This window comes from Lissotriton helveticus, chromosome 5_1, assembly GCF_964261635.1.
Source record: "Lissotriton helveticus chromosome 5_1, aLisHel1.1, whole genome shotgun sequence".
Taxonomy (NCBI): Eukaryota; Metazoa; Chordata; class Amphibia; order Caudata; family Salamandridae; genus Lissotriton; species Lissotriton helveticus.
Genome location: NC_136065.1, coordinates 1,622,327,389 through 1,622,342,506, shown reverse-complemented (window position 1 = coordinate 1,622,342,506; position 15,118 = coordinate 1,622,327,389). Strand labels below are relative to the sequence as shown.

The following is a 15,118-nucleotide window of genomic DNA, read 5'->3' as shown; positions in this document are numbered from 1 at the left end:
GAGTGTGGTTGAACTTGGTTAGTAGACTTGGTACCTGTTTCTGTGTCCTGCTGAAGACAAGGACGGCTTGATACCACTGTCAAAGCCCAGTTTATTAAGAAAAGCATCCATGGAAGAAGAAGTGTTGATTCGAAAATGGTTCTCCTCCAATTTCTCTCCACTTGCTAGAAATACAGAGTCTCCATTATAGCACACAACAGAGTGTTAAAGTCGGGGATGGAAGAGCATGAAAATGGGAAGTTTACTTATGGAGAGAACTGAGAAATATCCTGTGTGCAGACACCAGTGTAGGACGATTGAATACATTTAAATAATGCCTCTAGATTACTGGCATTTATCTGTGCCTCAGTGGCCTAATGGATAAGGCACTAGCCTCCTAAGCCAGCGATTGTGGGTTCGAGTCCCGTCTGAGGTGCAAACCAATGTTCACTCTTACTTTTCCAGAAAAATAAATATATTTATTACATGCTTCCTCTCAGATGTTTATGAGGTATTAGGAACTTTGAAATGGTACCATTTTACTTCTGTACTCTTCAGAGTCATGTTGATGTTCTGAAACTACAAAGTCGATTTTTAAACACCTATCTTTGTCAGATGCATTTTTGACCCGGCAGAAGATATTCCTTTGGAAAAAATGATTTAAATTGGATTGGTGTAACTGTTGTTTCTAGAGGTGGTGAAAGGCTTTCAGGCACTTGAATAGGGCAAGTCAGGATTCATGAAACGTATACAACCTTTGAGTGTGTGTAAATTGGAATATCCAGGAAGGAGCAGTTTGTACTACTTTCAAAAAAGTTTCTCTCCACCTCTGGAAACATCCAGAGCTATATAAAGCAGAAACTGAGCTTTAATCTCATGAAGAAAGAGGTTTAAATGCAAAAATGAAAACAATAGTTTATCGTACTGGTGACATTCTCATTATATAAATTCCAAAAAAGTGATTTAATTGAAAGGAGCTGAAAAAAACCCACAATGGTTTGTAAACCTAAATAACTATAAATAATATATTTTCCAACCTCGCATACCACCTACAGTATAAAAATTAAAGCAGCAGGACACATGACCGCGTGGACTAATGGATAAGGCGTCTGACTTTGGATCAGAAGATTGAGGGTTCGAGTCCCTTCGTGGTCGGTTTTTGCCAATTGTCACTCAATTCAAGTTTCCATTCAGAATGGAAGCAGGCTCTTCCAATGCTCTTATAGCCATAATGTTCTCATTCCTAATTAATAAAAAAGTGGAGTACATACTGCACATTCATTTAGATTGCATCTTCAGTCTAAAATCTAGTGCATTTAAGTGGCATTAAAAAGTGCTTCTATGTACACGCACTGAATATGTACTAGGTTTGCAGAATTTTGACTTCACAGAATGGGTTTTTAGCTCAAGTGTGTGTAGATGAACTGCAAGGTGTGTAAGTATGTGTTCATGGGGTGCTTCAAGTGTAAAATCTGTATGATTTGTGCAGTTAAAGTGCTAATTTTGCCTACGAGAAAGAAAAGTACTACAGAAGAATTATAAAGGATTGGCACTTTGGCTGCCTTTGCTGATGACACAGTTGGCTAAATTGTAAAGCACTGGTCTATTAAGTTGCAGAGTGTGGTTGAACTTGGTTAGTAGACTTGGTACCTGTTTCTGTGTCCTGCTGAAGACAAGGACGGCTTGATACCACTGTCAAAGCCCAGTTTATTAAGAAAAGCATCCATGGAAGAAGAAGTGTTGATTCGAAAATGGTTCTCCTCCAATTTCTCTCCACTTGCTAGAAATACAGAGTCTCCATTATAGCACACAACAGAGTGTTAAAGTCGGGGATGGAAGAGCATGAAAATGGGAAGTTTACTTATGGAGAGAACTGAGAAATATCCTGTGTGCAGACACCAGTGTAGGACGATTGAATACATTTAAATAATGCCTCTAGATTGCTGGCATTTATCTGTGCCTCAGTGGCCTAATGGATAAGGCACTAGCCTCCTAAGCCAGCGATTGTGGGTTCGAGTCCCGTCTGAGGTGCAAACCAATGTTCACTCTTACTTTTCCAGAAAAATAAATATATTTATTACATGCTTCCTCTCAGATGTTTATGAGGTATTAGGAACTTTGAAATGGTACCATTTTACTTCTGCACTCTTCAGAGTCATGTTGATGTTCTGAAACTACAAAGTCGATTTTTAAACACCTATCTTTGTCAGATGCATTTTTGACCCGGCAGAAGATATTCCTTTGGAAAAAATGATTTGAATTGGATTGGTGTAACTGTTGTTTCTAGAGGTGGTGAAAGGCTTTCAGGCACTTGAATAGGGCAAGTCAGGATTCATGAAACGTATACAACCTTTGAGTGTGTGTAAATTGGAATATCCAGGAAGGAGCAGTTTGTACTACTTTCAAAAAAGTTTCTCTCCACTTCTGGAAACATCCAGAGCTATATAAAGCAGAAACTGAGCTTTAATCTCATGAAGAAAGAGGTTTAAATGCAAAAATGAAAACAATAGCTTATCGTACTGGTGACATTCTCATTATATAAATTCCAAAAAAGTGATTTAATTGAAAGGAGCTGAAAAAAACCCACAATGGTTTGTAAACCTAAATAACTATAAATAATATATTTTCCAACCTCGCATACCACCTACAGTATAAAAATAAAAGCAGCAGGACACATGACCGCGTGGACTAATGGATAAGGCGTCTGACTTTGGATCAGAAGATTGAGGGTTCGAGTCCATTCGTGGTCGGTTTTTGCCAATTGTCACTCAATTCAAGTTTCCATTCAGAATGGAAGCAGGCTCTTCCAATGCTCTTATAGCCATAATGTTCTCATTCCTAATTAATAAAAAAGTGGAGTACATGCTGCACATTCATTTAGATTGCATCTTCAGTCTAAAATCTAGTGCATTTAAGTGGCATTAAAAAGTGCTTCTATGTACACGCACTGAATATGTACTAGGTTTGCAGAATTTTGACTTCACAGAATGGGTTTTTAGCTCAAGAGTGTGTAGATGAACTGCAAGGTGTGTAAGTATGTGTTCATGGAGTGCTTCAAGTGTAAAATCTGTATGATTTGTGCAGTTAAAGTGCTAATTTTGCCTACGAGAAAGAAAAGTACTACAGAAGAATTATAAAGGATTGGCACATTGGCTGCCTTTGCTGATGACACAGTTGGCTAATTTGTAAAGCACTGGTCTATTAAGTTGCAGAGTGTGGTTGAACTTGGTTAGTAGACTTGGTGCCTGTTTCTGTGTCCTGCTGAAGACAAGGACGGCTTGATACCACTGTCAAAGCCCAGTTTATTAAGAAAAGCATCCATGGAAGAAGAAGTGTTTATTCGAAAATGGTTCTCCTCCAATTTCTCTCCACTTGCTAGAAATACAGAGTCTCCACTATAGCACACAACTGAGTGTTAAAGTCGGGGATGGAAGAGGATGAAAATGGGAAGTTTACTTATGGAGAGAACTGAGAAATGTCCTGTGTGCAGACTCCAGTGTTGGACGAATGAATTCATTTAAATAATGCCTCTAGATTGCTGGCATTTGTCTGTGCCTCAGTGGCCTTATGGATAAGGCACTGGCCTCCTAAGCCAGGGATTGTGGGTCTGAGTCCCATCTGAGGTGCAAACCAATGTCCACTCTTACTTTTCCAGAAAAATAAATATATTTATTACATGCTTCCTCTCAGAAGCTTATGAGGTATTAGGAACGTTGAAATGGTACCATTTTACTTCTGTACTCGTCAGAGTCATGTTGATGTTCTGGAACTACAAAGTCGATTTTTGAAACACCTGTCTTTGTCAGATGCATTTTTGACCCGGCAGAAGATATTCCTTTGGAAAAAATTATTTGAATTGGATTGGTGTAACTGTTGTTCCTAGAGGTGGTGAAAGGCTTTCAGCTACTTAAATAGGGCAAGCCGGGTTTCATGAAACGTATACAGCCTTTGAGTGTGTGTAAATTGGAATAGCCAGGAAGGAGCAGTTTGTACTACTTTCAAAACAGTTTCTCTCCACTTCTGGAAACATCCAGAGCTAAATAAAGCATAAACTGAGCTTTAATCTCATGAAGAAAGAGGTTTAAATGCAAAATTGAAAACAATAGCTTATCGTACTGGTGACATTCTCATTATATAAATTCCAAAAAAGTGATTTAATTGAAAGGAGCTGAAAAAAAAAAAACAATGGTTTGTAAACCTAAATAACTATAAATAATATATTTTCCAACCTTGCATACCACCCACAGTATAAAAATTAATTCAGCAGAACACATGACCGCATGGACAAATGGATAAGGCGTCTGACTTCGGGTCAGAAGATAGAGGGTTCAAGTCCCTTCGTGGTCGTTTTTTGCCAATTGTCACACAATTCAGGTTTCCATTCAGAATGGAAGCAGGCTCTTCCAATACTCTTATAGCCATCATGTTCTCATTCCTAATTAATAAAAAAGTGGAGTACATACTGCACAGTCATTTAGATTGCATCTTCAGTCTAAAATCTAGTGCATTTAAGTGGCATTAAAAAGTGCTTCTATGTTCACGCACTGAATATGTACTAGGTTTGCAGAATTTTGACTTCACAGAATGGGTTTTTAGCTCAAGTGTGTGTAGATGAACTGCAAGGTCTGTAAGTATGTGTTCATGGAGTGCTTCAAGTGTAAAATCTGTATGATTTGTGCAGTTAAAGTGCTAATTTTGCCTACGAGAAAGAAAAGTACTACAGAAGAATTATAAAGGATTGGCACTTTGGCTGCCTTTGCTGATGACACAGTTGGCTAAATTGTAAAGCACTGGTCTATTAAGTTGCAGAGTGTGGTTGAACTTGGTTAGTAGACTTGGTACCTGTTTCTGTGTCCTGCTGAAGACAAGGACGGCTTGATACCACTGTCAAAGCCCAGTTTATTAAGAAAAGCATCCATGGAAGAAGAAGTGTTGATTCGAAAATGGTTCTCCTCCAATTTCTCTCCACTTGCTAGAAATACAGAGTCTCCATTATAGCACACAACAGAGTGTTAAAGTCGGGGATGGAAGAGCATGAAAATGGGAAGTTTACTTATGGAGAGAACTGAGAAATATCCTGTGTGCAGACACCAGTGTAGGACGATTGAATACATTTAAATAATGCCTCTAGATTACTGGCATTTATCTGTGCCTCAGTGGCCTAATGGATAAGGCACTAGCCTCCTAAGCCAGCGATTGTGGGTTCGAGTCCCGTCTGAGGTGCAAACCAATGTTCACTCTTACTTTTCCAGAAAAATAAATATATTTATTACATGCTTCCTCTCAGATGTTTATGAGGTATTAGGAACTTTGAAATGGTACCATTTTACTTCTGTACTCTTCAGAGTCATGTTGATGTTCTGAAACTACAAAGTCGATTTTTAAACACCTATCTTTGTCAGATGCATTTTTGACCCGGCAGAAGATATTCCTTTGGAAAAAATGATTTAAATTGGATTGGTGTAACTGTTGTTTCTAGAGGTGGTGAAAGGCTTTCAGGCACTTGAATAGGGCAAGTCAGGATTCATGAAACGTATACAACCTTTGAGTGTGTGTAAATTGGAATATCCAGGAAGGAGCAGTTTGTACTACTTTCAAAAAAGTTTCTCTCCACCTCTGGAAACATCCAGAGCTATATAAAGCAGAAACTGAGCTTTAATCTCATGAAGAAAGAGGTTTAAATGCAAAAATGAAAACAATAGTTTATCGTACTGGTGACATTCTCATTATATAAATTCCAAAAAAGTGATTTAATTGAAAGGAGCTGAAAAAAACCCACAATGGTTTGTAAACCTAAATAACTATAAATAATATATTTTCCAACCTCGCATACCACCTACAGTATAAAAATTAAAGCAGCAGGACACATGACCGCGTGGACTAATGGATAAGGCGTCTGACTTTGGATCAGAAGATTGAGGGTTCGAGTCCCTTCGTGGTCGGTTTTTGCCAATTGTCACTCAATTCAAGTTTCCATTCAGAATGGAAGCAGGCTCTTCCAATGCTCTTATAGCCATAATGTTCTCATTCCTAATTAATAAAAAAGTGGAGTACATACTGCACATTCATTTAGATTGCATCTTCAGTCTAAAATCTAGTGCATTTAAGTGGCATTAAAAAGTGCTTCTATGTACACGCACTGAATATGTACTAGGTTTGCAGAATTTTGACTTCACAGAATGGGTTTTTAGCTCAAGTGTGTGTAGATGAACTGCAAGGTGTGTAAGTATGTGTTCATGGGGTGCTTCAAGTGTAAAATCTGTATGATTTGTGCAGTTAAAGTGCTAATTTTGCCTACGAGAAAGAAAAGTACTACAGAAGAATTATAAAGGATTGGCACTTTGGCTGCCTTTGCTGATGACACAGTTGGCTAAATTGTAAAGCACTGGTCTATTAAGTTGCAGAGTGTGGTTGAACTTGGTTAGTAGACTTGGTACCTGTTTCTGTGTCCTGCTGAAGACAAGGACGGCTTGATACCACTGTCAAAGCCCAGTTTATTAAGAAAAGCATCCATGGAAGAAGAAGTGTTGATTCGAAAATGGTTCTCCTCCAATTTCTCTCCACTTGCTAGAAATACAGAGTCTCCATTATAGCACACAACAGAGTGTTAAAGTCGGGGATGGAAGAGCATGAAAATGGGAAGTTTACTTATGGAGAGAACTGAGAAATATCCTGTGTGCAGACACCAGTGTAGGACGATTGAATACATTTAAATAATGCCTCTAGATTGCTGGCATTTATCTGTGCCTCAGTGGCCTAATGGATAAGGCACTAGCCTCCTAAGCCAGCGATTGTGGGTTCGAGTCCCGTCTGAGGTGCAAACCAATGTTCACTCTTACTTTTCCAGAAAAATAAATATATTTATTACATGCTTCCTCTCAGATGTTTATGAGGTATTAGGAACTTTGAAATGGTACCATTTTACTTCTGCACTCTTCAGAGTCATGTTGATGTTCTGAAACTACAAAGTCGATTTTTAAACACCTATCTTTGTCAGATGCATTTTTGACCCGGCAGAAGATATTCCTTTGGAAAAAATGATTTGAATTGGATTGGTGTAACTGTTGTTTCTAGAGGTGGTGAAAGGCTTTCAGGCACTTGAATAGGGCAAGTCAGGATTCATGAAACGTATACAACCTTTGAGTGTGTGTAAATTGGAATATCCAGGAAGGAGCAGTTTGTACTACTTTCAAAAAAGTTTCTCTCCACTTCTGGAAACATCCAGAGCTATATAAAGCAGAAACTGAGCTTTAATCTCATGAAGAAAGAGGTTTAAATGCAAAAATGAAAACAATAGCTTATCGTACTGGTGACATTCTCATTATATAAATTCCAAAAAAGTGATTTAATTGAAAGGAGCTGAAAAAAACCCACAATGGTTTGTAAACCTAAATAACTATAAATAATATATTTTCCAACCTCGCATACCACCTACAGTATAAAAATAAAAGCAGCAGGACACATGACCGCGTGGACTAATGGATAAGGCGTCTGACTTTGGATCAGAAGATTGAGGGTTCGAGTCCATTCGTGGTCGGTTTTTGCCAATTGTCACTCAATTCAAGTTTCCATTCAGAATGGAAGCAGGCTCTTCCAATGCTCTTATAGCCATAATGTTCTCATTCCTAATTAATAAAAAAGTGGAGTACATGCTGCACATTCATTTAGATTGCATCTTCAGTCTAAAATCTAGTGCATTTAAGTGGCATTAAAAAGTGCTTCTATGTACACGCACTGAATATGTACTAGGTTTGCAGAATTTTGACTTCACAGAATGGGTTTTTAGCTCAAGAGTGTGTAGATGAACTGCAAGGTGTGTAAGTATGTGTTCATGGAGTGCTTCAAGTGTAAAATCTGTATGATTTGTGCAGTTAAAGTGCTAATTTTGCCTACGAGAAAGAAAAGTACTACAGAAGAATTATAAAGGATTGGCACATTGGCTGCCTTTGCTGATGACACAGTTGGCTAATTTGTAAAGCACTGGTCTATTAAGTTGCAGAGTGTGGTTGAACTTGGTTAGTAGACTTGGTGCCTGTTTCTGTGTCCTGCTGAAGACAAGGAAGGCTTGATACCACTGTCAAAGCCCAGTTTATTAAGAAAAGCATCCATGGAAGAAGAAGTGTTTATTCGAAAATGGTTCTCCTCCAATTTCTCTCCACTTGCTAGAAATACAGAGTCTCCACTATAGCACACAACTGAGTGTTAAAGTCGGGGATGGAAGAGGATGAAAATGCGAAGTTTACTTATGGAGAGAACTGAGAAATGTCCTGTGTGCAGACTCCAGTGTTGGACGAATGAATTCATTTAAATAATGCCTCTAGATTGCTGGCATTTGTCTGTGCCTCAGTGGCCTTATGGATAAGGCACTGGCCTCCTAAGCCAGGGATTGTGGGTCTGAGTCCCATCTGAGGTGCAAACCAATGTCCACTCTTACTTTTCCAGAAAAATAAATATATTTATTACATGCTTCCTCTCAGAAGCTTATGAGGTATTAGGAACGTTGAAATGGTACCATTTTACTTCTGTACTCGTCAGAGTCATGTTGATGTTCTGGAACTACAAAGTCGATTTTTGAAACACCTGTCTTTGTCAGATGCATTTTTGACCCGGCAGAAGATATTCCTTTGGAAAAAATTATTTGAATTGGATTGGTGTAACTGTTGTTCCTAGAGGTGGTGAAAGGCTTTCAGCTACTTAAATAGGGCAAGCCGGGTTTCATGAAACGTATACAGCCTTTGAGTGTGTGTAAATTGGAATAGCCAGGAAGGAGCAGTTTGTACTACTTTCAAAACAGTTTCTCTCCACTTCTGAAAACATCCAGAGCTAAATAAAGCATAAACTGAGCTTTAATCTCATGAAGAAAGAGGTTTAAATGCAAAAATGAAAACAATAGCTTATCGTACTGGTGACATTCTCATTATATAAATTCCAAAAAAGTGATTTAATTGAAAGGAGCTGAAAAAACCCCCCAATGGTTTGTAAACCTAAATAACTATAAATAATATATTTTCCAACCTTGCATACCACCCACAGTATAAAAATAAATGCAGCAGAACACATGACCGCGTGGACTAATGGATAAGGCGTCTGCCTTCGGGTCAGAAGATAGAGGGTTCGAGTCCATTCGTGGTCGTTTTTTGCCAATTGTCACACAATTCAGGTTTCCATTCAGAATGGAAGCAGGCTCTTCCAATACTCTTATAGCCATCATGTTCTCATTCCTAATTAATAAAAAAGTGGAGTACATACTGCACAGTCATTTAGATTGCATCTTCAGTCTAAAATCTAGTGCATTTAAGTGGCATTAAAAAGTGCTTCTATGTACACGCACTGAATATGTACTAGGTTTGCAGAATTTTGACTTCACAGAATGGGTTTTTAGCTCAAGTGTGTGTAGATGAACTGCAAGGTGTGTAAGTATGTGTTCATGGAGTGCTTCAAGTGTAAAATCTGTATGATTTGTGCAGTTAAAGTGCTAATTTTGCCTACGAGAAAGAAAAGTACTACAGAAGAATTATAAAGGATTGGCACTTTGGCTGCCTTTGCTGATGACACAGTTGGCTAAATTGTAAAGCACTGGTCTATTAAGTTGCAGAGTGTGGTTGAACTTGGTTAGTAGACTTGGTACCTGTTTCTGTGTCCTGCTGAAGACAAGGACGGCTTGATACCACTGTCAAAGCCCAGTTTATTAAGAAAAGCATCCATGGAAGAAGAAGTGTTGATTCGAAAATGGTTCTCCTCCAATTTCTCTCCACTTGCTAGAAATACAGAGTCTCCATTATAGCACACAACAGAGTGTTAAAGTCGGGGATGGAAGAGCATGAAAATGGGAAGTTTACTTATGGAGAGAACTGAGAAATATCCTGTGTGCAGACACCAGTGTAGGACGATTGAATACATTTAAATAATGCCTCTAGATTACTGGCATTTATCTGTGCCTCAGTGGCCTAATGGATAAGGCACTAGCCTCCTAAGCCAGCGATTGTGGGTTCGAGTCCCGTCTGAGGTGCAAACCAATGTTCACTCTTACTTTTCCAGAAAAATAAATATATTTATTACATGCTTCCTCTCAGATGTTTATGAGGTATTAGGAACTTTGAAATGGTACCATTTTACTTCTGTACTCTTCAGAGTCATGTTGATGTTCTGAAACTACAAAGTCGATTTTTAAACACCTATCTTTGTCAGATGCATTTTTGACCCGGCAGAAGATATTCCTTTGGAAAAAATGATTTGAATTGGATTGGTGTAACTGTTGTTTCTAGAGGTGGTGAAAGGCTTTCAGGCACTTGAATAGGGCAAGTCAGGATTCATGAAACGTATACAACCTTTGAGTGTGTGTAAATTGGAATATCCAGGAAGGAGCAGTTTGTACTACTTTCAAAAAAGTTTCTCTCCACTTCTGGCAACATCCAGAGCTATATAAAGCAGAAACTGAGCTTTAATCTCATGAAGAAAGAGGTTTAAATGCAAAAATGAAAACAATAGCTTATCGTACTGGTGACATTCTCATTATATAAATTCCAAAAAAGTGATTTAATTGAAAGGAGCTGAAAAAACCCCACAATGGTTTGTAAACCTAAATAACTATAAATAATATATTTTCCAACCTCGCATACCACCTACAGTATAAAAATAAAAGCAGCAGGACACATGACCGCGTGGACTAATGGATAAGGCGTCTGACTTTGGATCAGAAGATTGAGGGTTCGAGTCCCTTCGTGGTCGGTTTTTGCCAATTGTCACTCAATTCAAGTTTCCATTCAGAATGGAAGCAGGCTCTTCCAATGCTCTTATAGCCATAATGTTCTCATTCCTAATTAATAAAAAAGTGGAGTACATACTGCACTTTCATTTAGATTGCATCTTCAGTCTAAAATCTAGTGCATTTAAGTGGCATTAAAAAGTGCTTCTATGTACACGCACTGAATATGTACTAGGTTTGCAGAATTTTGACTTCACAGAATGGGTTTTTAGCTCAAGTGTGTGTAGATGAACTGCAAGGTGTGTAAGTATGTGTTCATGGGGTGCTTCAAGTGTAAAATCTGTATGATTTGTGCAGTTAAAGTGCTAATTTTGCCTACGAGAAAGAAAAGTACTACAGAAGAATTATAAAGGATTGGCACTTTGGCTGCCTTTGCTGATGACACAGTTGGCTAAATTGTAAAGCACTGGTCTATTAAGTTGCAGAGTGTGGTTGAACTTGGTTAGTAGACTTGGTACCTGTTTCTGTGTCCTGCTGAAGACAAGGACGGCTTGATACCACTGTCAAAGCCCAGTTTATTAAGAAAAGCATCCATGGAAGAAGAAGTGTTGATTCGAAAATGGTTCTCCTCCAATTTCTCTCCACTTGCTAGAAATACAGAGTCTCCATTATAGCACACAACAGAGTGTTAAAGTCGGGGATGGAAGAGCATGAAAATGGGAAGTTTACTTATGGAGAGAACTGAGAAATATCCTGTGTGCAGACACCAGTGTAGGACGATTGAATACATTTAAATAATGCCTCTAGATTGCTGGCATTTATCTGTGCCTCAGTGGCCTAATGGATAAGGCACTAGCCTCCTAAGCCAGCGATTGTGGGTTCGAGTCCCGTCTGAGGTGCAAACCAATGTTCACTCTTACTTTTCCAGAAAAATAAATATATTTATTACATGCTTCCTCTCAGATGTTTATGAGGTATTAGGAACTTTGAAATGGTACCATTTTACTTCTGCACTCTTCAGAGTCATGTTGATGTTCTGAAACTACAAAGTCGATTTTTAAACACCTATCTTTGTCAGATGCATTTTTGACCCGGCAGAAGATATTCCTTTGGAAAAAATGATTTGAATTGGATTGGTGTAACTGTTGTTTCTAGAGGTGGTGAAAGGCTTTCAGGCACTTGAATAGGGCAAGTCAGGATTCATGAAACGTATACAACCTTTGAGTGTGTGTAAATTGGAATATCCAGGAAGGAGCAGTTTGTACTACTTTCAAAAAAGTTTCTCTCCACTTCTGGAAACATCCAGAGCTATATAAAGCAGAAACTGAGCTTTAATCTCATAAAGAAAGAGGTTTAAATGCAAAAATGAAAACAATAGCTTATCGTACTGGTGACATTCTCATTATATAAATTCCAAAAAAGTGATTTAATTGAAAGGAGCTGAAGAAAAACCCCAATGGTTTGTAAACCTAAATAACTATAAATAATATATTTTCCAACCTTGCATACCACCCACAGTATAAAAATAAATGCAGCAGGACACATGACCGCGTGGACTAATGGATAAGGCGTCTGACTTCGGGTCAGAAGATAGAAGGTTCGAGTCCCTTCGTGGTTGTTTTTTGCCAATTGTCACATAATTCAGGTTTCCATTCAGAATGGAAGCAGGCTCTTCCAATACTCTTATAGCCATCATGTTCTCAATCCTAATTAATAAAAAAGTGGAGTACATACTGCACAGTCATTTAGATTGCATCTTCAGTCTAAAATCTAGTGCATTTAAGTGGCATTAAAAAGTGCTTCTATGTACACGCACTGAATATGTACTAGGTTTGCAGAATTTTGACTTCACAGAATGGGTTTTGAGCTCAAGTGTGTGTAGATGAACTGCAAGGTGTGTAAGTAAGTGTTCATGGAGTGCTTCAAGTGTAAAATCTGTATGATTTGTGCAGTTAAAGTGCTAATTTTGTCTACGAGAAAGAAAAGTACTACAGAAGAATTATAAAGGATTGGCACATTGTCTGCCTTTGCTGATGACACAGTTGGCTAATTTGTAAAACACTGGTCTATTAAGTTGCAGAGGGTGGTTGAACTTGGTTAGTAGACTTGGTACCTGTTTCTGTGTCCTGCTGAAGACAAGGGCGGCTTGATACCACTGTCAAAGCCCAGTTTATTGAGAAAAGCATCCATGGAAGAAGAAGTGTTGATTCGAAAATGGTTCTCCTCCAATTTCTCTCCACTTGCTAGAAATACAGAGTCTCCATTATAGCACAGAACAGAGTGTTAAATTCGGGGATGGAAGAGGATGAAAATGGGAAGTTTACTTATGGAGAGAACTGAGAAATGTCCTGTGTGCAGACACCAGTGTTGGACGAATGAATACATTTAAATAATGCCTCTAGATTGCTGGTATTTGTCTGTGCCTCAGTGGCCTAATGGATAAGGCACTGGCCTCCTAAGCCAGGGATTGTGGGTTTGAGTCCCATCTGAGGGGCAAACCAATGTCCACTCTTACTTTTCCAGAAAAATAAATATATTTATTACATGCTTCCTCTCAGAAGCTTATGAGGTATTAGGAACGTTGAAATGGTACCATTTTACTTCTGTACTCGTCAGAGTCATGTTGATGTTCTGGAACTACAAAGTCGATTTTTGAAACACCTGTCTTTGTCAGATGCATTTTTGACCCGGCAGAAGATATTCCTTTGGAAAAAATTATTTGAATTGGATTGGTGTAACTGTTGTTCCTAGAGGTGGTGAAAGGCTTTCAGCTACTTAAATAGGGCAAGCCGGGTTTCATGAAACGTATACAGCCTTTGAGTGTGTGTAAATTGGAATAGCCAGGAAGGAGCAGTTTGTACTACTTTCAAAACAGTTTCTCTCCACTTCTGGAAACATCCAGAGCTAAATAAAGCATAAACTGAGCTTTAATCTCATGAAGAAAGAGGTTTAAATGCAAAATTGAAAACAATAGCTTATCGTACTGGTGACATTCTCATTATATAAATTCCAAAAAAGTGATTTAATTGAAAGGAGCTGAAAAAAAAAACCAATGGTTTGTAAACCTAAATAACTATAAATAATATATTTTCCAACCTTGCATACCACCCACAGTATAAAAATAAATTCAGCAGAACACATGACCGCATGGACTAATGGATAAGGCGTCTGACTTCGGGTCAGAAGATAGAGGGTTCAAGTCCCTTCGTGGTCGTTTTTTGCCAATTGTCACACAATTCAGGTTTCCATTCAGAATGGAAGCAGGCTCTTCCAATACTCTTTTAGCCATCATCTTCTCATTCCTAATTAATAAAAAAGTGGAGTACATACTGCACAGTCATTTAGATTGCATCTTCAGTCTAAAATCTAGTGCATTTAAGTGGCATTAAAAAGTGCTTCTATGTACACGCACTGAATATGTACTAGGGTTGCAGAATTTTGACTTCACAGAATGGGTTTTTAGCTCAAGTGTGTGTAGATGAACTGCAAGGTGTGTAAGTATGTGTTCATGGAGTGCTTCAAGTGTAAAATCTGTATGATTTGTGCAGTTAAAGTGCTAATTTTGCCTACGAGAAAGAAAAGTACTACAGAAGAATTATAAAGGATTGGCACTTTGGCTGCCTTTGCTGATGACACAGTTGGCTAAATTGTAAAGCACTGGTCTATTAAGTTGCAGAGTGTGGTTGAACTTGGTTAGTAGACTTGGTACCTGTTTCTGTGTCCTGCTGAAGACAAGGACGGCTTGATACCACTGTCAAAGCCCAGTTTATTAAGAAAAGCATCCATGGAAGAAGAAGTGTTGATTCGAAAATGGTTCTCCTCCAATTTCTCTCCACTTGCTAGAAATACAGAGTCTCCATTATAGCACACAACAGAGTGTTAAAGTCGGGGATGGAAGAGCATGAAAATGGGAAGTTTACTTATGGAGAGAACTGAGAAATATCCTGTGTGCAGACACCAGTGTAGGACGATTGAATACATTTAAATAATGCCTCTAGATTGCTGGCATTTATCTGTGCCTCAGTGGCCTAATGGATAAGGCACTAGCCTCCTAAGCCAGGGATTGTGGGTTCGAGTCCCGTCTGAGGTGCAAACCAATGTTCGCTCTTACTTTTCCAGAAAAATAAATATATTTATTACATGCTTCCTCTCAGATGTTTATGAGGTATTAGGAACTTTGAAATGGTACCATTTTACTCCTGTACTCTTCAGAGTCATGTTGATGTTCTGAAACTACAAAGTCGATTTTTAAAGACCTATCTTTGTCAGATGCATTTTTGACCCGGCAGAAGATATTCCTTTGGAAAAAATGATTTGAATTGGATTGGTGTAACTGTTGTTTCTAGAGGTGGTGAAAGGCTTTCAGGCACTTGAATAGGGCAAGTCAGGATTCATGAAACGTATACAACCTTTGAGTGTGTGTAAATTGGAATA

At 38.4% G+C, this 15,118-nt stretch overlaps 11 non-coding genes across 11 annotated transcripts; all 11 read left to right on the top strand.

Moving 5' to 3' along the window:
• The first annotated feature begins 342 nt into the window (after window positions 1-342).
• TRNAR-CCU (transfer RNA arginine (anticodon CCU)) lies at window positions 343-415 on the top strand. The gene has a single exon. It is a non-coding gene; the product is annotated as a tRNA-Arg (tRNA).
• A 646-nt stretch (window positions 416-1,061) lies between these two features.
• On the top strand, window positions 1,062-1,134 carry TRNAQ-UUG (transfer RNA glutamine (anticodon UUG)). The gene has a single exon. It is a non-coding gene; the product is annotated as a tRNA-Gln (tRNA).
• Window positions 1,135-1,937: 803 nt separating this feature from the next.
• On the top strand, window positions 1,938-2,010 carry TRNAR-CCU (transfer RNA arginine (anticodon CCU)). Its single transcript has one exon. It is a non-coding gene; the product is annotated as a tRNA-Arg (tRNA).
• Window positions 2,011-5,129: 3,119 nt separating this feature from the next.
• TRNAR-CCU (transfer RNA arginine (anticodon CCU)) lies at window positions 5,130-5,202 on the top strand. The gene has a single exon. It is a non-coding gene; the product is annotated as a tRNA-Arg (tRNA).
• Window positions 5,203-5,848: 646 nt separating this feature from the next.
• TRNAQ-UUG (transfer RNA glutamine (anticodon UUG)) lies at window positions 5,849-5,921 on the top strand. The gene has a single exon. It is a non-coding gene; the product is annotated as a tRNA-Gln (tRNA).
• An 803-nt stretch (window positions 5,922-6,724) lies between these two features.
• On the top strand, window positions 6,725-6,797 carry TRNAR-CCU (transfer RNA arginine (anticodon CCU)). The gene has a single exon. It is a non-coding gene; the product is annotated as a tRNA-Arg (tRNA).
• A 3,118-nt stretch (window positions 6,798-9,915) lies between these two features.
• Window positions 9,916-9,988, top strand: TRNAR-CCU (transfer RNA arginine (anticodon CCU)). The gene has a single exon. It is a non-coding gene; the product is annotated as a tRNA-Arg (tRNA).
• A 646-nt stretch (window positions 9,989-10,634) lies between these two features.
• On the top strand, window positions 10,635-10,707 carry TRNAQ-UUG (transfer RNA glutamine (anticodon UUG)). Its single transcript has one exon. It is a non-coding gene; the product is annotated as a tRNA-Gln (tRNA).
• An 803-nt stretch (window positions 10,708-11,510) lies between these two features.
• Window positions 11,511-11,583, top strand: TRNAR-CCU (transfer RNA arginine (anticodon CCU)). The gene has a single exon. It is a non-coding gene; the product is annotated as a tRNA-Arg (tRNA).
• Window positions 11,584-13,105: 1,522 nt separating this feature from the next.
• Window positions 13,106-13,180, top strand: TRNAR-CCU (transfer RNA arginine (anticodon CCU)). The gene has a single exon. It is a non-coding gene; the product is annotated as a tRNA-Arg (tRNA).
• A 1,521-nt stretch (window positions 13,181-14,701) lies between these two features.
• Window positions 14,702-14,774, top strand: TRNAR-CCU (transfer RNA arginine (anticodon CCU)). Its single transcript has one exon. It is a non-coding gene; the product is annotated as a tRNA-Arg (tRNA).
• Window positions 14,775-15,118: the final 344 nt, after the last annotated feature.